Raw genomic sequence first — 24,527 nt, 5'->3', positions numbered from 1 at the left:
CCTTACTCTTTGAAATGTAAAAGATGAGAGGCGACCTTATGGAAACCTGCAAAATTCTTAGACGACTTGATTGGGTAGATGTAGGACGGCTGTATTTTACTTGTGATAGACTAGGACCAGAGGGCACAATCTCAGAGTAAGAGGTCACCCATTTAAGGCAGAGATGGGGAGGAATTTCTTTCCGAAGAAAGCAAATCTACAGAATTCTTTACTGCAGAGGGCTATCTGGGTTATGATGCTAAGTGTATTCATGGCTGAAACAGATAGATTTAAGGGTGTTGTGAGAAAAGGCAGGAAAATAGAGTTGAGAATTACCACCCTGACCATTTTCCAATCTTTGTCTATCAAGGCAAATTAAAGTATTAAGCTCAACATTAGTGCAAACAATGTCAAGGAACCGATAATTCAGAAATTGCATGAATGTCTTGATTTATGATACAAGATCTGTTTCAAGTCTCCAAGGTAGAATTTATTGCAGTGATGTTCTTACTAACTCTATTTGCTTTTAATGACTACTTGTGTAAAAGACTGTTTAATGATGATCCAGACTAATTACTAGTTTTACAATGTATGTTTGTGAATCAGTATTTAACCCAAAACCTGGCCTAGAAACCAATTGCAGACTGTGGAAATTGTTGACTGTTCTGATCAAATCCAATTAGAATCCCAACAGGGTGGAAACAGACCCTTTGGGCCAACAAGCCCATACCGACCCTGACAGCATCTCCCTAGAGCCATCCCCCATAATCTACACGTCCCTGAACATTACAGACAATTCAGCATGATTAATCCCCTGCCTAGCCTGAACGTCTTTGGACTGTGGGAGAAAACCAGAGCACCCAGAGGGATCCTGCACAGATACAGGGAGAATGTGTTAACTCCACACAGTCACCCAAGGGTGGAATCGAACCTGGGTCCCTGGCGCTGTGAGGCAGCAGTGCTAACCACTGAGCAACCATGTCACCCCTCTTGACAACTCTTGAGAAATTCTAAGCAACCACATCCAAAATATGCATTGTCTGTGTATGTATATTTGGTCTTTAAGCATGGACTGTGACTCTGCATTCTCAAGGGAAGATGGATGGGTCTCCATCTCACACTGCAATTCACACCTTTTAGCCACAAACAGGCCGAAATAGGAAAATGCATGTCTTCTATTAACCTGCGGACAATGTACGGTGAGACTTGTTTCATTCGTTCATGGAAGAGAATATTGCAGGTAAAGGGATTCGTTGCTCTTGCACCTAGGCCTTGGGGAACTAATGTCTTGAACCACTGCAGTCCAATTCCCCAATAGTCTACATTTTACAAATAACTCAGAAAAAAGTCTTTCAACAGAATCAAATTCAACAGCATACTACAGCAAACAGGAGGAAAGATTCCAGCAGCTGCAGTATTTTGTGCCTGCAGAGTCTATTAATTTCAAAAATCTGCACAAAACCTGGAGGAAACTGAGTGATGTAACTATACTTTCACCTAGTGAAAGCAAGGAAATTTTGCCAGCAACAGGCTGTGTCAGTGGAGGATAGTAACAAAATACTATTATGTACGTGAAGTTGATCACAGTGTTATGGTCCCGAGGTCATTGTCAGGAGAATTATCCAATCATCTTTGTTCGGGCTGGGAATAAGCATATCAAAGTGTGTAGTCTTTGAGTGTATATTTGTCCCTTGTGTGTGAGTAGAAACACCTAAGATACACTGTAAGAGATTTGTACGTTGGAGCACCCACCAGCAAGACCTGAAAGGAAAGGATTGGCTGATATTTTCTTGATGAGATCCATCATAAAAACTGGTAAGGCCAGGAAGAAGAAACAGCATACCTCATGTTTGGTAATAAAGTGTGGGGCTGGATGAACACAGCAGGCCAATCAGCATCTCAGGAGCACAAAAGCTGACGTTTCGGGCCTAGACCTTTCATCAGAGAGGGGGATGGGGAGAGGGTTCTGGAATAAATAGGGAGAGAGGGGGAGGCGGACCGAAGATGGAGAGTAAAGAAGATAGGTGGAGAGGAGAGTACAGGTGGGGAGGTAGGGAGGGGATAGGTCAGTCCAGGGAAGACGGACAGGTCAAGGAGGTGGGATGAGGTTAGTAGGTAGGAGATGGAGGTGCGATTGAGGTGGGAGGAAGGGATGGGTGAGAGGAAGAACAGGTTAGGGAGGCAGAGACAGGCTGGGCTGGTTTTGGGATGCAGTGGGAGGAGGGGATGTGCTGGGCTGGTTGTGTGGTGCAGTGGGGGGAGGGGACGAACTGGGCTGGTTTTGGGATGCGGTGGGGGAAGGAGAGATTTTGAAGCTGGTGAAGTCCACATTGATACCATTGGGCTGCAGAGTTCCCAAGCGGAATATGAGTTGCTGTTCCTGCAACCTTCGGGTGGCATCATTGTGGCACTGCAGGAGGCCCATAATGGACATGTCGTCTAAAGAATGGGAGGGGCAGTTAAAATGGTTCGCAACTGGGAGGTGCAGTTGTTTATTGCGAACCAAGCGGAGGTGTTCTACGAAGTGGTCCCCAAGCCTCCGCTTGGTTTCCCCAATGTAGAGGAAGCCACACCGGGTACAATGGATACAGTATACCACATTGGCAGATGTGCAGTTGAATCTCTGCTTAATATGGAAAATCACCTTGGGGCCTGGGATAGGGGTGAGGGAGGACGTGTGGGGGCAAGTGTAGCACTTCCTGCGGTTGCAGGGAAAGGTGCTGGGTGTGGTGGGATTGGAGGGGAGTGTGGAGCGAACAAGGGAGTCATGGAGAGAGTGGTCTCTCCGGAAGGCAGATATTGGTGGGGATGGAAAAATGTCTTGGGTGGTGGGGTCGGATTGTAGGTGGCGGAAGTGTCGGAGGATGATGCGTTGTATCCGGAGGTTGGTGGGGTAGTGTGTGAGAATGAGGGGGATCCTCTCGGGCGGTTGTGGCGGGGGCGGGGTGTGAGGGATGTGTTGCGGGAAATGCGGGAGATGCGGACAAGGGCGTTCTCGACCACAGCGGGGGGAAAGTTGCGGTCCTTGAAGAACTTGGAGATCCGGGATGTGCGGGAGGGGAATGCCTCATCCTGGGAGAAGAAGCGGCGGAGGCGGAAGAATTGGGAATAGTGGATGGAATTTTTGCAGTAGGGTGGGTGGTAGGAGGTGTATTCTAGGTAGCTGTGGGAGTCGATGGGCTTGAAATGGACATCAGTTTCTAGCTGGTTACCTGAGATGGAGACTGAGAGGCCCAGGAAGATGAGGGATGTGTTGGAGATGGCCCAGGTGAACTTGAGGTTGGGGTGGAAGGTGTTGGTGAAGTGGATGAACTGTTCGAGCTCCTCTGGGGAGCAAGAGGCAGCGCCGATACAGTCATCAATGTAATGGAGGAAGATGTGGGTTTTGGGACCTGTGTCAGTGCGGAAGAGGGACTGTTCCACGTAACCTACAAAGAGGCAGGCATAGCTTGGCCCATGCGGGTACCCACTCCTGCACATCCCAGATGTCCAAGTTCTTCAAGGACCGCAACTTTCCCCCCGCTGTGGTCGAGAACTGCCTTGACCACGTCTCCCGCATTTCCCGCGACACATCCCTCACACCCCGCCCCTACCACAACCGCCCCAAGAGGATCCCCCTCGTTCTCACACACCAGCCCACCAACCTCCGGATACAGCGCAACATCCTCCGACACTTACACCATCTACAATCCGACACCACCACCCAAGACATTTTTCCATCCCCACCCTTGTCTGCCTTCCGGAGAGACCACTCTCTCCGTGACTCCCTTGTTCGCTCCACACTCCCCTCCAACCCCAACGCACCCGGCACCTTCCCCTGCAACCATCTTCTCCCTCACCCCCATCCCAGGCCCCAAGATGATTTTCCATATTAAGCAGAGGTTCACCTGCACATCTGTCAATGTGGTATACTGTATCCACTGTACCCTGTGTGGCTTCCTCTACATTGGAGAAACCAAGCGGAGGCTTGGGGACTGCTTTGCAGAACACCTCCGCTCGGTTCGCAACAAACAACTGCACTCCCCAGTCGCGAACCATTTTAACTGCCCCTCCCATTCTTTCGATGACATGTCCATCATGGGCCTCCTGCAGTGCCACAATGATGCCACCCGAAGGTTGCAGGAACAGCAACTTATATTCCGCTTGGGAACCCTGCAGCCCAATGGTATCAATGTGGACTTGACCAGCTTCAAAATCTCCCCTTCCCCCACCGCATCCCAAAACCAGCCCAGTTCGTCCCCTCCCCCCACTGCACCACACAACCAGCCCAGCTCTTCCCCTCCACCCACTGCATCCCAAAACCAGTCCAGCCTGTCTCCGCTTCCCTAACCTGTTCTTCCTCTCACCCATCCCCTTCTCCCACCTCAAGCCGCACCTACTTTTCCCACTTACTAACCTCATCCCGCCTTTTGACCTGTCCGTCCTCCCCAGACCGACCTATCCCCTCCCCACCTCCCCACCTATACTCTCCTCTCCACCTATCTTCTCCTTTATCCATTTCAATCCGCCTCCCCCGTCTCCCTATTTATTTCAGTTCCCTCACCCCATCCCCCTCTCTGATGAAGGGTCTAGGCCCGAAACGTCAGTTTTTGTGCTCCTAAGATGCTGCTCGGCCTGCTGTGTTCATCCAGCCTCACATTTTATTATCTCGGATTCTCCAGCATCTGCAGTTCCCATTATCTCAGATACAATTATACCGCATGTTTGGATTTGATTTCCCTCTTATGACCGGATTAGGACTCATGAATAGTCGTACTTACAATGTTAGGACATAAGGACCAAGGACAGGAGTGGGCAATCCAGTCCCTCGATCCTGCTCCACCATTTGATGCGATCATGGATGATCTCATCTTGGACCCAACTCCACTTTCCTGCACGCTCTCCAAAACCCTTCAACCTGTCAGTAGTTTTAAAGATCTGTACAGCTTGCCCTCCAACTCATTCAGTGTGTCAGCAATTCACTGCATTTTGGTGCAGCGCATTCCACAGATATTAACCTGCTTGAACATTGAATTTTATATTCAAGCCTATTTGGGAGAATAATTAGGAGTAACAGCTGCTTTAACAAATAATGCGTGAAGCACAGAGGTTGAAGATATTGGCAAAACAACAGGAACGGTGATGTGGAGCTTTCCTTTTCTTTATTTCCTGCAATGAATTGTAAACTGGAGTGCCCCACCCGAAAGCATGGTGGAAGCACATGCCGTTAAATTGCATCAATGAATAGGCTGATAATTACATTATAAAATAAAGAACTGCAGATACTGAAGATCTGAAACAAACAAAAACAGAAATTGCTGGAGAACGTCAACAGGTCAGGAAGCACCTGTGGAGAGGGGATCCGAGGTAACATTTTGAGTCCAGTGCGTTCTGGTTCTGAAGATGGGTCACCAAAATTGAAATATTGACTCTTTTTCTCTCTCCACAGATGCTGCCAGACCTGTTGAGTTTCTTCAGCCATTTTTGTTTTTGTTTGTTACATAATAAATGCTGACATCCCTTTACTGGGATCTATCTTGCAAATTGCTCTGATGAGTGCAAGATGATGAGCATCAACAAAGCTCAAGAGTTAAAAAGTGAGGAAATTGAACTAATGGATAGCAGTAAGTTAGCACCAAAACCAAATGTTCTCCTCAGCTGCACATTGCCACCATATTCAGAAATTCCTGGAAAAAGTTCAGCAGGCCTGGCAACATCTGTGGAGAGAAAGCAGAGTTAATGTTTCAAGTCCAGCGACCCTTCTTCCCAGCAACTTCAGTTCTTGTTAATGATTTCCAACATCCACAGGTATGGAATTATTGAGTAATACAGCACGGAAGCAGATCCTTCCATCCCACTAGTCCATGCCGGCCATAACTCCAAATGAAACTAATCCCACCTGCCTGCGTTTGGACCATATCCCTCCAAACATTTCTTATTCATGTACTTATCCAAGTGTCTTTTCAATGTTTTAACTGAACCTGCATCCACCACTTCCTTTGGAAGCCGATTCCACGTATGAACCACTCTCTGTGCAAAAACAAAATGTCCCTTGTCTTTTTAAAATCTTTTCTCTCTCATTTGTAAAAATATATCCCCTATTCTTTAAATCCCCCACCTACCATTCACCTTACCTGTACTCCTCATGATTTGATTTGATTAGATTTATTGTTGTCATCTAAGTACAGTGAAAACTTTAGTTTTGCGAGCAGGCAGATCATAACAAATAAGGACCATAGGGTGCTGAGACAGCGAGAGGCATACAGGTTACACTGCATAGGAGATGCACATAAGTAAGGCGAACATTAGATTTGAAATTAGAGAGGTTCATTCAGCAATCTGATAACAGCAGGGAAGAAGCAGTTTTCAAATCTGTTTGGTGCGAGTGTTCAAGCTTTTGTATCTCATGCCTGATGGAAGAGATGGAAAGAAAGTATAAACCTCTGTAAGGTCAATCCCTCAACCTCCTACGTTCCAGTGAAAAAAGTCCCAGTCTCTCCTTATAACTCAAACTCTCCATTCCTGCCAACATCCTGATTAATCTCTTCTGAACCCTCTCCAGCTTAATAATATCCTTCCTATAGCAGGGCGACCAGAACTGGACACAGTACTCCAGAAGAGGCTTTTTAGTTTTTTTATCGCCACGATATGGTCTGGCATGTTCCTTGTTTTTCGTTCCATATTTCTGATGTGGCACATTTAGTTTTATGCCCACATTTTTAATTTTGGGATGGCAGACATCAGCTGCTCAGGCAAACGATGAGCAGATGCCACGTGGTCTCCATGAGTTGAATGTAAAATCACGGTGCACTTTCTCATGAGGAGCAGTCTGAAGCTTTGAATGTAAATAAATGGTCACAAAGCAGAGAAATGGAGAGCTGGGTTTTCCAAAACGCTCCGTGTGGACGGAATTTTCACAATTCCCCTTCAGTCGTTTTGAACCCGCATGCAGCTGCACACCACTGAGAATGTATTATTCAAATACATCGCCATTTTGCAAGCATTCTGTTTGCTGTATGATTGCAGTTTCTATTTTTACACTGCCTCTACCACCTAGTTAATTAAAATTACAGAGCTAGAATGCCTTTGGGGCTTTGAAACCATCCACTGAGAAAATTGAAATGTCAAAGCATGTCGGAACTGAGGGAAAAAAAACAACTTCTGTGCTTAATTTCTTGTTGAGAATTATCCCTTTTTTGAATATCAAAAGAAATGTTTTCATGTCACCAGGCTATTAATCCAGGAAATGTTCTGGGGACCCCGGTTTGAAGCCTGCCATAGCAGGTGATAGAATTTGAATCAAAAAATGTCGAGAATTAAGAGTCTAATGATAGTCAGCAATCCATTGTTAATTGATGGAAAAACCCATCTGGTTCACTCATATCCTTCAGGGAAAGAAACTGCCATTCTTACCTGGTTTGGCCTACATGTGACTCCAGACTCAACAGCAATATGTCTGACTCTGAACTGGCCTCTGGGCAATTAGGAATGGGCAATAAATGCTGGCCTAGCCTTATCCTTTTGAATGAATAAAAAGAAAATAGCCAATTTTCATTGTAACATCAGAAACAGGAGTCCATTTGGCCCATCACGCCTGTGTCAGCCTTTTGAAAGTGGAGCGATTATCTGAAACGCAATATGGCTGCCATACGTAAGCAGATGTGGCCAGCAATGTCACCTGGACTTTTCTGAGCACACACCGCCAGTCAGGAATACCAGATGGAGGTTGGCACCCAACCTGGAATGGGGCAAAGGCTGGTGTTCAGAGCAGTCGGGGGGAAGGAGCTGGAGGCAGTGAAGTGGCCGTTGGGTGCAGCAGCTGGTGGACGAACTGGTGAAGACTGGAGTGTGTGAGGTGGAGGCGTAATGTAAGAGATAAACCCCTTTCTGGACTGAGAATGAAGCCATGATTGGGAGGTCGCAATGAGAGAGAGGGAATGAGGAGAGGGAAGGTGCAACAGTAACATTAAATATCCTGCAGTGCCATCTTCAGGCAGACAACTACATCCCCCCCGTTACTTGAGATGTTAATGTTCTCTCTTTGCAACACACAGAATGGTATTCCACTCGTTAGAAATAGCCTTTCAATTTGTCGCAGTTATCTGCTAAATTCTTTACCACAGAAGGCTGTTGAAGCTGGATCATTATGTGTATTGAAGACACAGGCAGATAGATTTTTCATCAGTAAGGGAATCACGGATTATGGGGATAAGGCAGGAACGTGTAGTTGAGGATTGTCAGAACAGCCAGATCTCATTAAAAAGTGGAGTCAGTGGACTGAATGGTCTACTTCTGCTCTGATGTAGGGGAGGTGATGGCTTATTGATATTATCGCTATGCTGTTAATGTAAAGATCCAGATGATGTTCTGGGGACCTGGGTTTGAATCCCACCTTAGCAGATGGTGGCATTTACATTCATTGGTCATCTGGAAATAAGAGTTCAATGATGACCATGATGATTGCTGATTGTCAGGAAAAGCCCATTTGTTTCACCAGTTCCCTTTCAGGAAGAAAACAGCTATACTCACTAGGTCTAGCACACATGTGACTCCTCTGGGCTATTAGGGGTGGATAAAAAATGCTGGGCGGCCAGTGATACCCACATTGCCTGAGTGCCTTCTGCTCTCCACGTAGTCCTGTGATTTTTTTATCAGTACAGTGTGGTTATCTGATTCATGTTTGAAATTTATTATTCAATTTACATCCATGTTGTGCACCTTGGGAAGCGCGGTGGCTCAGCGGTTAGCACGGCTACCTCACAGCGCCAGGAACCTGGTCTCAATTCCACTTTTGGGCAACTGTCTCTGTAGAGTTTGCATGTTCTCCTGATGTCTGTGTGGGTTTCCTCTGGATGCTCCGGTTTCCTAAAATCCATCCACAGATATGCAGCTTAGGTGGATTGGCCATGCTGCACAGCCCATATAATGCAGGCTAGGTGGGTTAGGCTTGGGAATTACGGGGACAGTGTGGGAGCGATGGATCTGGGACTGAAGCTCTTCAGAGGGTTGGTGTGGATTTGATGGGCCAAGTGGCCTGCTTCTGCACTGTAGTGATTGTAATTTCCTAATCTCTTCATCTCTCCACTCGATTTTTCTGTCAGTTGTCTGAAGTCTAATTTCGAACCTTCCTACTGATCAAAGTATTGATCAAATTGCTCTTCATCTATTAACTCCATCTTGGACACACTTTGGCACTTCTATCAGGCAGAAAAAAATTGTGGAACTCCCTGTCAGAAAATACATTTGATGTTCGCTCAATTCATACATTTAAATTTGAGAGCTGTAGATTTTGCTTATCAGGTATAGCCCAGCAACCTTCTGTAAATTTCTAATTATGTGATATAAAGAGACAAACAGACTGTTTGGCTGATAGTTAATCATCATTTGATGAAGTAATGAAAGTCTTTTGACTTTCCGATTGGTGTAGGAAGGCAGTGTGTTACAAAGATAGAAATGTTGGTTGACAAGGAGCTGGAACTGAGAGTGGGGTTGACTGCGAATCATGTGCTGAGACCCCCAGGAATACATTCAATCTCAATTTGCAACCCTACCGACACCAAACTATAGGAGAGTGTAGTGATTGTATTGAGGTCAGCCAGGTGGACCTCATGGAATATGAGTTCTCTGATTGGGGCTGTTAATCTGGTCTGATTAGGGAGCCTTGTCTGACAGATATAAACAGGAGTGTCAGGGGTTCTGCTCACTCTGAGAGCTGGCCCTGAGGCAGCTGGATCAATGTCAAGAAGAACGAAGAACAAAGAAAATTACAGCACAGGAACAGGCCCTTTGGCCCTCCAAGCCTGTGCTGATCCAGATCTTCTATCTAAACCTGTCGCCTACTTTCCAAGGATCTGTATCCCTCTGCTCCCTGCCCATTCACATATCTGTCTAGATACATCTTAAATGACACTATCATGCCCACCTCTACCACCTCGGCTGGCAACGTGTTCCAGGCACCCACCACCCTCTGCATGAAGAACTTTCCATGCATATCTCCCTTAAACTTTTCCCATCTCACCTTGAAATCGTGACCCCTAGTAATTGAGTCCCCCACTCTGGGAAAAAGTTTCTTGCTATTTACCCCATCTATACCTCTCATGATTTTATAAACCTCAATTAGGTACCCCCCAACCTCCATCTTTCGAATGTAAATAGTCCTAATCTACTCAACCTCTCTTCATAGCTAGCACCCTCCATACCAGGCAACATCCTGGAGAACCTCCTCTGCACCCTCTCCAAAGCATCCACATCCTTTTGGTAAAGTGGCGACCAGAACTGCACACAGTATTCCAAATGTGGTTGAACCAAAGTCCTATACAACTGTAACATGACCTGCCAGCACTTGTACTCAATACCCCATCCGATGAATGAAAACATGCTGTCTGCCTTCTTGACCACTCTATCAACTTGCATTTCCACCTTCAGGGTCGAATGGGCCTGAACACACAGATTTCTTTGTACATCAATTTCCCCAGGGCTTTTCCATTTACCGCATAGTTCGTTCCACATGTAAGAACTCTCCATGTGCAAATAAAACATGACTTAATGATAGAATACCAGCCACTGTGAAGTTATTTCAGTGGCAGTGAGAGAAAGAAAGAAACATTCCTGAAGAAATTCACTTGTAGCAGTCATCTTTGGGTTGGGCTAAGCATTTATGGCATCATGTGTTATCTGGGGAGCTTGACTCATTCAATCCTGCTATGGAAGTCTGGGCCCACTATGTGGAAAGAATGCATTATTTATTCTGGCAAACGACATTTGGGGCAGATGAAAAACAATGAGTAATTCTCCTGACTGCTTGTGGATTCACAGCTTTTTCTGTTATTAGGAGCCTATTATTTCCTGAGGTACCAGATACTAAAACCTTTCAAGTGGTGACAGATTTGTCATAGATTATAGAATCCCTACACTGTTGAAACCAGCCCCTCAGCCCAGCCTGACCCTTCCCCCTGTAATGCACTTAAGCACCATATCCCTGAACACAATGGCAATTTAGCATGGCCAATCCATGTAGCGTACACATCTTTGGACTGTCAGAGGAAGCCTGAGTACCTGAAGGACACCCATGCAGACACAGGGAGAATGTGCAAACTCCACACAGACGGTTGCCCGAGGATGGAATTGAACCTGGATCCCTGGCGCTGTGTGGCATCAGTGCCAACCACAGGGCCACTGTTCTGCCCAAAAAGCTTAGAAACTTTAGCCTGTTCTAGTTCTGAGAAGCTATTGGTTTTACTCAGCAGTTTGAAAATTGGGGAATCCATTTTGGGATTTTTGACGAGGTTAAGGTGACTGGCAGAGTCATGTGATTTTGGTTTAATCCTTAATGGGATGTTGAGAGACCGTTTGGAATGTGGGATAAATGATGTGACTATGCAAAAGTGCCTACTAGCTGAAGCCCAACGAGCCTCCAAACAGGCAGTTCAACTGGCTTTATCATTGGAAAATGCAGCAAGTGAGCATATGATTTACAGGATATTCCATTAGAAATGGACACCACCGCCAGGCTGACTGGGCTTGGGGAAAACCACATGTGTGGAGGCAATTGCGAAGCCTCACTTAGGACAGAGGGACTCTACGTTAGACCATGGCAAAACGCTAAAACAAAACCAAGCCTCAGCCAAACAGTTAACATTACCTTCAGGATCTGGGCCGGCCAGCCATTATAGTCACTGCCAGTGTCTAGACTCAAGACAGCAAAAGTGTCCTACTTGGCCTGAATTGAATAAGAGAACTCATTGGCTGGTATTGAGGAAAATGCACACCCTGGAAAGCCCACTACATCTGGTTTGGAACAGTTAAATTGCTTAGTGACATCTACATCATAGCCAATTAAAATAAATGTGTGGCTAAGTGGTCGCCTGGTTCTAATGGAGGTTGACACTGGCTTGAGTGTATCTGAGATTGCAGAACCAGTCTTTAACAAACTTTGCCAAGCAGCTATTGGATAGACGCATGGAGGATAGTAATATGTAGGGTATGCAGGGTAGATTGATCCTAGGATAATAGGTCGGCACAACATCGTGGGCCAAAGGGCCTGTACTGTCCTGTACTGTTCTATGTTCTATGACTCCAACCCTTAAGACCTTAGCTAGACTGAGAACCCACCCCAGGGAATCTTTATAGATGAAAGGTACATCTTTGGTTCTGGTCTCTTATGAGAAGCAGCTCATTCAGTTGCCACTGATTGTCGTAAAAGGCTCAGACCCAAGCTTGGTAGGGCAAAATTGGTTGAGAAAGATTCACTTAGGCTGGATCAACATTTTTCAATCAGTAAGTGGCTACCTGAGTGATGTCCTAATTCAATACCAGGATGCTTTTCAGGAAGGTTTCAGGCTTTTCACAGGGGCCAAGGCCACCTTGCATGTTGACCAGGAAGCAATTCCACAATTCTGCTGTTTGCCTTGTGCACAAAAGTAGGGGCAGAAATCAGGAGGCTGGAAAGCAAAGGAGTGATCAAACCAGTCCAGTTTGTGGAACGCACAGCACCGGTCATGCCAGTTGTGAAGCCGGATGAGTTGGTTTTCCCTTATGGGGATTTTAGACAAATAGTAAAATTCTCACAGCTGAATGAATAGGCCCCTACCATCAAGGACACAAAGCTGGGAAGGGGGAGAGGTTGATGTCCTTCATGAAGGTAGGCATGAACCATGTATACCTATAGTTGCAGTTAGATGAGGATTCCCAGAGGAATGCTACAATTAATATCCATAAGGGTTTGTCCCAATATAGGGGACTGCCATTTGGGGTATTATCAGCCTGTGGATGATGGAGAACATTTTGCAAGGCCTGCCCTAAGTCGCCATTTATCTGGATGATGTGCTAATAATGGGGAAGACCAGTAAAGAGCGCTTAGAGAACTTGGACATAGACCTTAATCTTTCCTCCAAGACTGGCAAGCACCTTAGAAAAGAGAAAATGTGCGCTCCATGTGCCCCAAGTGACCTACTTGGACTGCAGAGTCAACAAAACCAGGTCACATGATGGAAGTTAAAGTGAGTAAAAGAGAAGAGGTGCCCCGGTTCCTATGCTGGTACTGGAGCTTAAGACTTTCCTTGGGCTGGTCTCCATCCTGGCATCAACTCCTTAAAAAAGGGCCAGCCTTGGAAATGGTTGCACAGCCAAGATGTAGCCTTGAGGGAAGTGATAAAGCAGTGTTCAGTATCTAAGGTATTGTCTCACTGGGATTCCAGGTGAGATCTGGTGCTGACATATGATGCCTCCCTGTACGGTATTGGGGGAGTATTGGCTCACAGATGGCCCAATGGAGAGGAATGCCCAATAACGTGCTTTCTGGACTTTAGCTGATGCAGAACGCAAATACACCCGGATAGAGAAGGAAGGTGGTCATCTTTGGTGTGAGAAAGTTTCACCAGTATCTTCACGGGCGTAAGTTTCTAACAGCAACAGACCACGTACCTATGCTAGGTCTACGCAAAGAGAACAGGGCCATTCCAACCATAGCTTCAACAGTCAATCAATTTCAATGGTGGGCTCTCATTCTACGTGTGTATCATTACAAATTGGAGCACCATATAGGAAGCCAAGTAGCAGATACAGACACCTCAAACCTCTTCCTGTGCACAGACACAGCACTGGTGGTGCTGCCACTGTTAGATTCCATCCTGGTTTTAAACTTTCTGGACACGCCTCCAGTCGCCGCTGACAATATCAGACTGTGGATGCAAAAAGATCCAGTCCTGGCAAATCTAAAACAGGTGATGAGGAATGGAAAGGGCTAGCACGACCAGAAATGAAATGTTTCCGGACCCAGTGAGACCAGATCACTGCGGAGGACAGCAAATTATAATGAGGAGCGATAGTGACTGTACCCAGCACTAGATACTGGCAGAACACCACTGGGGTCATCCAGGGGTTTCCAAAATGAAGATGTTGGCAAGGCATGATGGCTGGTGGCCAGGATTGGATACAGACAGAGCCACATTGACAGTCAGTGCCCAGAGTGCTACCTTCCAAGACAAAAACTTAAGGTCAGCAGTGCCACCACGTTTGTGCGAATAGCCACTTAAACTGTGGGCTCAGTTACATGTTGACTATGCCAGCTCTTTCGGGGGGCTCAACATTCTTAATCATGCCCATTCAAAGGGTCGGCTGTGCATAGGTTCCACTCATCAAACACGGGACAATGATAGCAGAGTTGTGAGCATCTTTTGCAATGCACACGCTCTCCAAAGTGTTGGTCACAGACAATGGACCATTGTTTACCAGCAGGGAATTCGACCACTTCTTAAAGTCGAATGGCATTTGGCATGAGAGGACAGCTCTGTACTATCCATCATCCAATGGTTTGGCAGAAAGAGCATTCCAAACTTTGAAGGCCGGCTTAATGTAACAGCCTACAGCTTCACTCGATATCAAACTGTTGTGGTTCCCATTTGATTATCAAACCATCCCTCATGCAACTGCAGGGATAGCTCCAGCAGAATTGTTCATGGAGAAAGGAATCCACACCAGACTAAACCTGATCTTCCTGGACATGTAGGTGGGTGAAATGGAATCAGGAACTCCAAAGCAGATGCAGGACTCCTCTAATTGAGTGAGAAAGTTGACTTCAGGGGAAGAGGTTTGGTGCGGAAACCTTGGAAATGGCTCTGCACAGGTAGGAGGCACCCAAGGTCAGACCCCATAATGTACAAAGTTCGAGGAGGTGAAGTGGTCCTGGATGAGCATCTGGGTCCCTTGAAAGCTGTAAACTTGCAAACGAGGCAGGACTAAAACATACCTGGTTCCATGGAACAGCCAGAAAAACTGTCGAAACCGGTAGGTTCCGCCCCTCTGGTTAATGTCGAAGAAACCTCGGAGTCCGAGACGGACATGGTGGATGTCGCAGCCTTGGTATCTCTACTGCCTGAGGAAGAGGATGAATTTCTTCCAAATTGCTCAAGGCGTGAGAGGTGGGCTACTGTCCGGTACACGCTGCCTGTATCCGTGGCTGAGTCAGAGAAATTGGACCCAGTGTGTAAACCCCCAGAAAAGGCTACAAGGAAAAAAATAGGCCTACATCCCTGGGCTTAGAGGGAAAGGGTTGTAGTGGTGGTAATGAGATCGGCCAGGAATACATTTAATCTCAATTGGCAACCCTACTGGCACCAAATTTTCAGAGGGTGTAGTGATTATGAGGAGGTCAGCCAGATGGACCTTACAGAATATGAGTTCCCTGATTGGGGTTGTTAACCTAGTCCAATCAGGGAGCCCTGGCTGACAGATATAAACAGGAGTGGCAGAGGTTCTGCTCACACTGAGAGCTGGTTCTGAGGAGGCCAGAACAGTGTTAAGTAATATGCATGTGTAAGTAAAGGGTGACGTGGTGATGGGATACCAGCCTCTGTGGGGTTTATCCAGGGGTATTCTTTTTAGGACAGATGACAAAAGTTCAGTCAAAGCAGTGGAACTTAAGGACCGTCTTGAAGGAAGTGAGGTGAGAGAAGGGAGAGAGAGGAGGAAAGATTTAGGAATGGAATTTCAGAGGGTTAGGGCCTGGGTTGTTAAAGTGATTAGTGTGACACACCCTTGTAGGATTGTAAGGCTGGGGTGGGGGTGTGGGTGGTAACAGAGACAGGGAGAGATGAGGCCTTGCTGGGATTTGGTAGCAAAGGTGAATATTTCATCATTGAAATGTTGCTGAACTAGGAGCCAGCGCGGGTCAATGAGTGCAAGGCGATGGAGGAACAGGAATTAGTGTGAGATATTTTGGATAGGGACAATGGATCAGGAATCGGCCATTTGACCCCTTCAGCCTGTTTCACTGTTAATTGAGAACATGGTTGCTCTGAGGCCTCACTCCAATTCTCTCCTTTTGGCCCATATCCCTTAATACCTTCGCTTAACAAAAACATGTCGGTCTCATATTTAAAATTATCAAGTGATCCAGCACCCACTGCCACTTGTGGAAGAGAGTTCCACACCTCTACCAACCTTTGTGTGTAGACCTTAAACCTACAGAGGGGGAAATAGAGGGTATGTAGCCTAGGGGACAATGACTGAGATGACAGTGAAGATAACAAAAGAGCGAATGTTCTACAAGCTGCAGAGGTAGTTCTTTTTGAACGGAGATTGCTATTGTGAATGCGGGACAATTTTGCAGTTGTAACGAGGATGCTGAGGACCCACAGAGGCTTACGGCACAGAAAGGGGCGTATTGTCTTGTCACAGATCTATACCTTCCTCTGTTCAGCTGCTCTGAAAAAATGCAGTGGTCTCTTCCTCAGGCACTGCATGCAGTAGAATATTTCAAGCTCAGAGCAAAGTAATTTTCTCTTCTGTGCTAATGGGACTGTAGAATCACAGAATCCCGACAGTGCACAAAGAAGCCTTTCTACCCATCGAGTCTGCACTGACCCTCACCCAGATCCAGCCCTCACCTCACCCTACGCCTGTGACTCTGCATCTACCATGTCGAATCCATCTAACCTGCACACCTGTGGACATCTTTGCATTTCTAAGATGCAGTCGTGGATGAAATGTCCTCAACACCTTAACTGGAGGGAACAGCTTTCATTATTCACCCTCTCAAAACGCCGCACTGTGATAGCCTCTAGTGGTGAACACCAGTGGGAGGATATTTAATTATCGTGAGATAGGGATGGGTCAACGCACTGCCTCTAGCTGGTGGTCACTGACTCCTGCTTTGGGGGCAATGGTGTGGCCCTAAATCACCACCGGCTAAAGGAGGAGTGTCACTGAGAACGTCTCGGGAGGATAGGACTCATCTGTTTTCATGTGAGACCTGACATCCGTCCCCCAGGAAAGAAAAACAGAATTGCTGGAGAAAGGAGGTTGAGAGGTGACTTAATTGAAACATATAAAATAATCAGAGGGTTAGATAGGGTGGATAGGGAGAGCCTTTTTCCTAGGATGGTGACGGCAAGCACGAGGGGGCCTAGCTTTAAATTGAGGAGTGAAAGATATAGGACAGATGTCAGAGGTAGTTTCTTTACTGAGAGAGTAGTAAGGGAATGGAATGCTTTGCCTGCAACGGTAGTAGATTCGCCAACTTTAGGTACATTTAAGTCGTCATTAGATAAGCATATGGACGTACATGGAATAGTGTAGGTTAGATGGGCTTGAGATCGGTATGACAGGTCGGCACAACATCGAGGGCCGAAGGGCCTGTACTGTGCCGTAATGTTCTATGTTCTATGTAAACTCAGCAAATCTGTCAGCATTTGTGGAGAGAAAGCAGACTGAACATTTTGAGTCCAGTGACCCTGGAGCAGTATTGACCAGGAGTTGGGGAATTCCCAAATCTCATTCGTACATTATCCATAGGATCAAGTCAACATGCCCTGGGTTCACCCATGGGCCATTTCAGTGCAAGTTTTATTTTCCCCAATAAGCCAATTTGCTTTAGTGTGAGGCGAAAAAACAATAGAACAAAAGGATGTGTAAGGCTTCAGGTCTACAATGATGATCACTGAAACAAAGTTGAATGGATAATGATGTTCCAGTTGTATTGACAGAGGGTATTAGAGAGTAAAACTTCACAGGGGTGAAATGCTAAAAGGATTTTAGCATCTAACTGCATCCCAAAACCAGCCCAGTTCCTCCCCCACCCCACTGCATCCCAAAACCAGCCCAGCTTGTCTCTACCTCCTTAACCTGTTCTTCCTCTAACCCATCCCTTCCTCCCACCCCAAGCCGCACCTCCATTTCCTACCTACCACCTCATCCCGCCTCCTTGACCTGTCCATCTTCCCTGGACTGACCTATCCCCTCCCTACCTCCTCACCTATACTCTCCTCTCCACCTATCTTCTTTTCTCTCCATCTTCGGTCCGCCTCCCCCTCTCCCTATTTGTTCCAGTTCCCTCTCCCTATCCCCTTCTCTGATGAAGGGTCTAGGCCCGAAACGTCAGCTTTTGTGCTCCTGAGATGCTGCTTGACCTGCTGTGTTCATCCAGCTTCACACTTTGTTATCTTGTCTTGATCTCTCACTGGCTGGAACACAGTTAATTAACCAGTTAGTTATTGGCTAAGGCATTCTTTGTTATTACAGCAGAATTATTATAGTGGGTTACCCACAAGTGCCTGCTCAATCTGAAGAGGGCACCATGAACAAACAAATGGTCAAGTACAGTGAAACCTGAAAATAAAATCACAATCTGACAGCCACGATGGGAGAGGAGTGCACTCATTCTGAAAGTCTGAACAAGCCTAGACTCTTTTCTCCTGAAGACAGAGAGGCTGAGGCGTAGCAGATAGAGTTTGAAAGAGTGGAAAAAGAGAAATATCTTCTGTTCCAATTCAGGAGAAGCTTCTTTACCCAGAGAGTTGTTCAAAAGCGGAAGGCAGGGGGCTATATTTGGAGAATATCATAGATGTATTGGTGAGGAAGCCAAATAATGGGATTGAAAGGGATAGAAAAATATGCTGCCAGGCCTTTTATTGCTGGGGTTGATGCCACACAATAACCTTTGGATTTTTTATGGATCCTTTCTCATCTCATTAGTAGTTCATGGAATAATGGCATTTCTGGCCAGGTCAGCATTAATTACCCACGTTTAAAGTTCAGAGAGCAACTAAAGGGCCAGCCACATTGCTGTGGGTCTGGAGTCACTTGGACACGAGACAGAGTAAAAACAGTAAATGCCGTTCCCTTAACCTGCTGGAGCCGGTGTGACTTAAACCCTGGTTCAAAGGTAGCCACACTACCACTGCAAGATAAGAGCCCTTGGACCCTTTATAGACTTGCTAAGGAGATGACAGTCAAGGACTGTCTGTCTTCAGGCTGAGACTTCAAAGTAATTTATTATCCATTAATATGAGATGTCGCGATGCACTGTGCACATAGTTATGCCAGGCTCTGATCTACAGTTACACTGTGGAAGGATTAATCTATCTACTTTGTTAGTATGTTGATGTCTGTGTTATAGTGCGGTCTGTCTCTCGTCTAGACTAGGCTTGAGAGTTTTTTTTTATGTGGTAAGATCCACTTCCACACACACTGTCTATTTACACTCAGCAGGAAGCAGTTGCACGACATCATCACCAGGTTATTCCAGGGTCCTAATCCCTTAACACAATAATATCAGGTGGTAACATCTGAGGCTCTTGGGCAGCATAAACACTGGCATACCCAAGATTACATGCCATTTTAGTATACGTTGAAAAAAATATAGTACAACAGTTGACGTTAAATCCTTCTTAATATAAATTAAATTAAAAACTCAACAGTCTTTCTTGAGTGCTTAGTCATCATGGGATCCCAATCTCTTGGTAGACTGGTAGACTAAGCTGTTTGACTTACTTCAATGTAGGACGTTCAATGTTTTTCCAAACTACGATGAGGTAATTTGGCAAAGAGGTTTCTCCAACTTGCCCTGTCTCCAGCAAGCAGGGTAAATATTGGTCAGAACTGTAGGATTGAGGTGCAACCAGAAAATTTAAAGGTAGCTGCCTTGCAAGTCGTCACTGAGCAGCAGTGCCTTGCAGCATAAAGAGCCATCGAATTTAGTTCCTTTAAGGCAAGGCAAATAACCTGTAGCTTTTGCTGTCCAAAATGGCTCATCGCTCTTCGTTCCTAAATCTTCAGCAGAAGAGGAAAGGCTCTCTGAGTGATGCCAGAAAGCTAAGTCTGAATCATGGGCAAGGTTTTTTTCCTTTTAAATTAATTCATGAAATGGTCAGCATTTATTGCCCATCCTTAAATACCCAGAGAGCAGCTAAGGGCTGGCCTTATTGCAGTGGGTCTGGAGTCACACGGACACCAGACCAGGTAAGGACAGCAAGGCATTTGTGAGCCAGATGGATCTTTCTGTGACAATGGCTACATGGTAATCATTAAGCCAGCACTACTTTCCCTTTCATTTAATTCAAATTTAGGACTTGAAATTCACATTTCAGATTTTGGCTTGAACCTGTGCCTCAGAACCTGGGGTCCTGGAGTGACAATCCTGTGAAAGCCACCACCTCCCCTGAAGAATTGGAGAGTGTGGAACATCAACCTATTTCGAAAATTTGACCATTTGACAGTCTCCTCCTTAATCAGTCTATAGCGAGCCCAAGGGCTCTTGTAGTTCAGTGGTAATGTCCCTACCTCTGAGTCAGGACACCTGGGTTCAAGTAGCACTTGCTCCAGCAGGTTAAGGGAAGAACACTTATTGTTCTTACTTTCTAGAAAAGAAATAAATGGAAAGAATCTTCGGTAGAAGGCTCAAAATGGGTGAGACACAGTTTTACAACTGAACATTTCAGGCCTTGTTTCCATTAAAACTCCACTAATGCGTTTTTGTTCTTCTTTGGGATGTAGGTGTCACTGTGAAATCTAATATTTGGTGCCCTTTCTAATCATCCTTGTGCCATCATCCTTCTCACAAGGCCATTTCAAAGGGCACCTAAGGTCCAGCCACATTGCTCTGGGTTTGGAGTTACGTATAGGCCCGAATTGGGAAGGGCAGCTGATTTCTCCCCTCAAGGACTTGAGAGGACCAAGTGGGCTTTTATGACAATCAATGATAGCTTCATGTTTGTGTTACTGAGTCCACCTTTCAATTCCAGATTTTATGAATGGAATTTAAGTTCTATCAGCTGTAGGATTTGAACCCATGTACTTTCCTTCTCTTCCAGCCCCCTGCCCCTCATCCTGCCCATCTCCCTCCCGAACCCTCTCCCATCTCCTTCGTGGCAGTAATTAGTTTCCATGTTTGAGCTGGAAAGTCTGCCTGGATTAATGCTTGCTTGTCATCCACCACCAGTTACATCATAGTGCACTTGTGGGAAATGAGTGTCTCTTGCCATCCTAATCCCTCATTTAACGTACAGCCTGTCCTTTGCTGGGCACTAAAACCTAGTGGCTATTCACTTCAGCGGTAGTGCAAGTTTCCTGGGAATTGGTGAAGTACCCAACTGAAAAAAATTAGTCACTAACAGTCCCCATTAACAACTATTCACCGTCCCAGCCTGATCGTTAGCAACTCCTCTGTCTGTCCAACTGCCTTTCTCTCTCTTTGGGCTCTATCCTATTGTTTACTCCCTACCCCACCCATTTCCCAATTTCTGCATAAAAACTGACATTTTCCCAGCCACTATCAGTTCTGAGGAAGGGCCACCGGACCTGAAATGTTACCGGACCTGCTGAGCTTTTCCAGCAACATTGTTTCTGTTCCTGGGGATCAGTACTTGTAAAGGCTGTTGTAACCTGGTTGAGTCATTGCTAGAACTCTCCAGTCATCCATCTCATTCTTCTGTTCTCCTCTCTCAGCCCAGGAGCTTCCTCTTCATATGTTAATCCAGTTTCCCCTGAAAGGTTTGTAAGCCCCTCTGCCTCCCCGGGTGAAGAATTCCAGTTTGCTAAAGTTCTCAGCATAGAAAACGAAGTCACTCCAAAGTAGCATAAGCCTGATTTTCTGCTCTGGGAGATGGGGTGGCCAGTGAATGAGCACCATGGGGCCTCACTCCATTACCCCTGGGAATAACAAGCTGGTCTATCATCATGCACCTTGTTTGGCAGGTCGGTCGTGTGGGTCTCATGTGGAGTGGGGTCGGGGGGAGTGGTGTGTGAGTGGAATGGCACCCTTCGCACAATAGCAGGGCATCACCTCTCAGAGTCCTGGTTCCCACTGACTGCCTCACTGCTAACTTATTAGTGGTGATTTGCACCAAGAAGGGGCAGCGGGATGCGAGGGTGGGGATAGAGGGTCTCTCACTAGCTGTGCAGCCGGCGGATAAGACCCCTGATACCTCGAAAAGATTCCAACCCTCGAGTGAGAGTCAGTGTGGCTGGGAGGTAGGGCATAAGGAGGAAGGAAATTTGTTTCCAATATCATCTGTCTAGTAAAAAAAGTACCAATGGAAGAGAAGAATTTCCTAAGATAAAATTTTTTTTCAATAATTAATGGAATGTAGATGTCGCTGGCCAGGCCAGCATTTATTGCCCATCCCTAATTGCCCCGAGGCCAGTTGACAGCCAGCCGCATTGCTGTGGGTCTGGAGTTACATGTTGGCCAGCTCAGGGAAGGATGACATTTTCCTTCCCTCAAGAACAGCAGTGAACCAGATGGGTTTTTCCAACAATCAACAATGGATTCAATTGTGAAGGGGCAGCTGTCAATTTTTGTCCACCAGAGGAGAATGTTGACATGTTTAATTGCATTTATTGGGTGCGAACAATTCTCTTATAGTAAGAAACTTCAAAGGTTTGATGTGTTAGTGAATGTCTTGATGGGGCAATTGTATAAATGGGCTGTCAGTTACCTCAGTTGGCGGTGTAGTTGGAGTCTGAAATAAAGTGATACCATAAAGCATGGGTCCAGTTCCAGCACCAGCTAAGGTTACTAAGAAGGACGGTCTGCCTCAACATCTGAGGTTGTGGTGACTCTCAAGTTAAATCATTACCAGTTGTCTCTCTCTAATGAGAGAGCAGCTCAATGATCTGGTCAGACTGTGGCTATTTTACCTGTATGTGTGTGTGTGTGTGTGTGTGTGTGTGTGTGTGTGTGTGTGTGTGTGTGTGTGTGTGTGTGTGTGTGTGTGTGTGTGTGTGTGTGTGTGCGCCTGTTTGTACTTTTCCTTATCTTTGGTTAAACCTTGTCAACTGTTCACCCTGTGGTGGTATTTACGCTTTACTAGCAATTATTTTGTTAAAGGAAAGTAATGATTTTCTTGCTCTCATGTTTGCATCGAGGCTGTCTGCTTCACAGTAGCCCGAGTCAGCAATATGCCCAGTAATGGGTGTCACGGTGCTAAATCATCACTTTTCCATTAAAGCACGTTATTTTTATGCTCAGCATTACTTTCCCTGCATCGCCAGGGACTGCGGTAATCTATGGACTGTCTGACCAATAAGTGTGTGACATGAATTCAATAAATTATGAACCAGAGACTTAGCTTTGCATGTATTTGCTTACCAAAGTGTTTTCTGCCAGTTTCAGAATCCTGCGCGCTCCAGTTTCTATTCTACATAAGGCACTATAAGTAACTGTTATCACTTTGCTCCAATAGCTCACAGTGGAAGCTCAAAATAGCCTGCACAGAATTTATTTTTTTAACCCATGGGCAGTTTGATTGAGGCAGCACTGCAAGATTAGGAGCCTCTTCAAATAATGAAATTTCTGCTCTCTTTTTGGAAAGGGAAAGGCATCTTTACTGTTGTTTCTGCTGCTTGTCATGTGGACACAGTTTTAATATTTAAAAGTCATTTGGACAGGTACATGGATACGAAAGATTTAGAAGGATACAGGCCAAATCAGACAAATGGGAATTTTGGGAAAGCTGGTCAGCGTGCACAAATTGGACTGAAGGGTCTGTTTCTCTGCTGTATACCTCTTTGACTGTATGTAGAAATCCCTCACAAAGATGCCAAGAAATCTGTTTACAGAGCCCTGGTGAACTTTGCTGTCAATCGACATCATCAAGAACATAAGAAATAGGAACAGGAGGAGGCATTCGGGCTCCTCTGCTATTCAGTCAAGTCATGACTGATCTGTTCCAGCTCCTTGTAGCCCTTAACTTGCCAATTTTTCAAACGTTTACCTGCCTCCTTCTTAAATACTTCCAGTGCCTCTACAACTCTCAATGGCACCCCTCTCTGACAAAGATTATGCCAGAATTCACTACCTTCCAGGAGAAGAAATTCCTCCACATTTGCAATTTTAAATGACTTTCCTTATTCTGTCAAACGGCAAGTCCTTGGTTAGTGGTGCTCTTTTCTAACTCTGTCCAGTGCCAGTCTTTTCGTTTATCAGCAATTCCCTTCAATTCCAAAACTTTCAGCATCTATACTGTTGTCCTTCTGTATCCTATTTAATTTCTGGGAATCATACCTCCATGAAACGTCATACAGGTCAACATCTTCCTGGGTTGTACCCTGTCCAGACTCTTTGTCCAATCCTAATTATATTGAGCAAATTTCTTAGTTTGTTCACTTTACTTGTTCAGCAGCTCTGTGTAGCGCTGTCCTCTGAACCCACACTTCAAAGATATTAAGAAAGATCAGTTTCCAACTCTATAATATCCACATCTCACATCCAGAGAAAACAGTATTCGTCAAACATTTTTACAAACCAGTTCTGAGGAAGGGTCACTGGACCCAAAACGTTAACTCTGATTTTACTTCTTCACAGACCTGCTGAGCTTTTCCCGTGACTTCTGTTTCTGTACAAGTCGGTCCTGGCATTGTTTATTCAGCAACCCTTTCCTCGACTAAACACAGCCTTTCCATCTCTATCATTATTCCTTGTGCATTCTCCGTTCCTCATCATTCTGCCTCTTTGCATTCTTACACTAGCTCTGGTTCTTTCTCTTGCATGAATGTGTAAGTAACTTCTGATGGGGTTTTGAGACATCCATCACTTTGGTGAAGTACTTGAAACACCTCAGCAATGTTTCTGCACAGGGAGTTCTCAAACTTCTTTAATTTTCTTGACGGGAGAAGACGGGGATGTTGCACCATTGACTGCGTTTAGAGTCATAGAGCATGGAAACAGACCAACTTATACATGTTGACCAGACATCCTAATTTAATCTAGCCCCATTTGCCAGCACTTGGCTGATATCCCTCTAAACCCTTCCTATCCATGTATCCATCTAGGTGCCTTTTAGATGTTGTAA

General features: G+C 45.6%; 1 protein-coding gene across 28 annotated transcripts in view; it reads left to right on the top strand.

Moving 5' to 3' along the window:
- Positions 1-24,527, top strand: part of nrxn3a (neurexin 3a) — a 2,036,587-nt gene that overhangs the window by 790,975 nt on the left and 1,221,085 nt on the right. The gene's annotated exons all lie outside the window — the stretch shown is intronic.

The sequence above is a fragment of the Stegostoma tigrinum genome, chromosome 10 (assembly GCF_030684315.1).
Source record: "Stegostoma tigrinum isolate sSteTig4 chromosome 10, sSteTig4.hap1, whole genome shotgun sequence".
In the NCBI taxonomy this organism is placed as follows: Eukaryota; Metazoa; Chordata; class Chondrichthyes; order Orectolobiformes; family Stegostomatidae; genus Stegostoma; species Stegostoma tigrinum.
The sequence above is the reverse complement of the archived record's forward strand: the minus strand, read 5'-3'. Positions and strand labels throughout refer to the sequence as shown.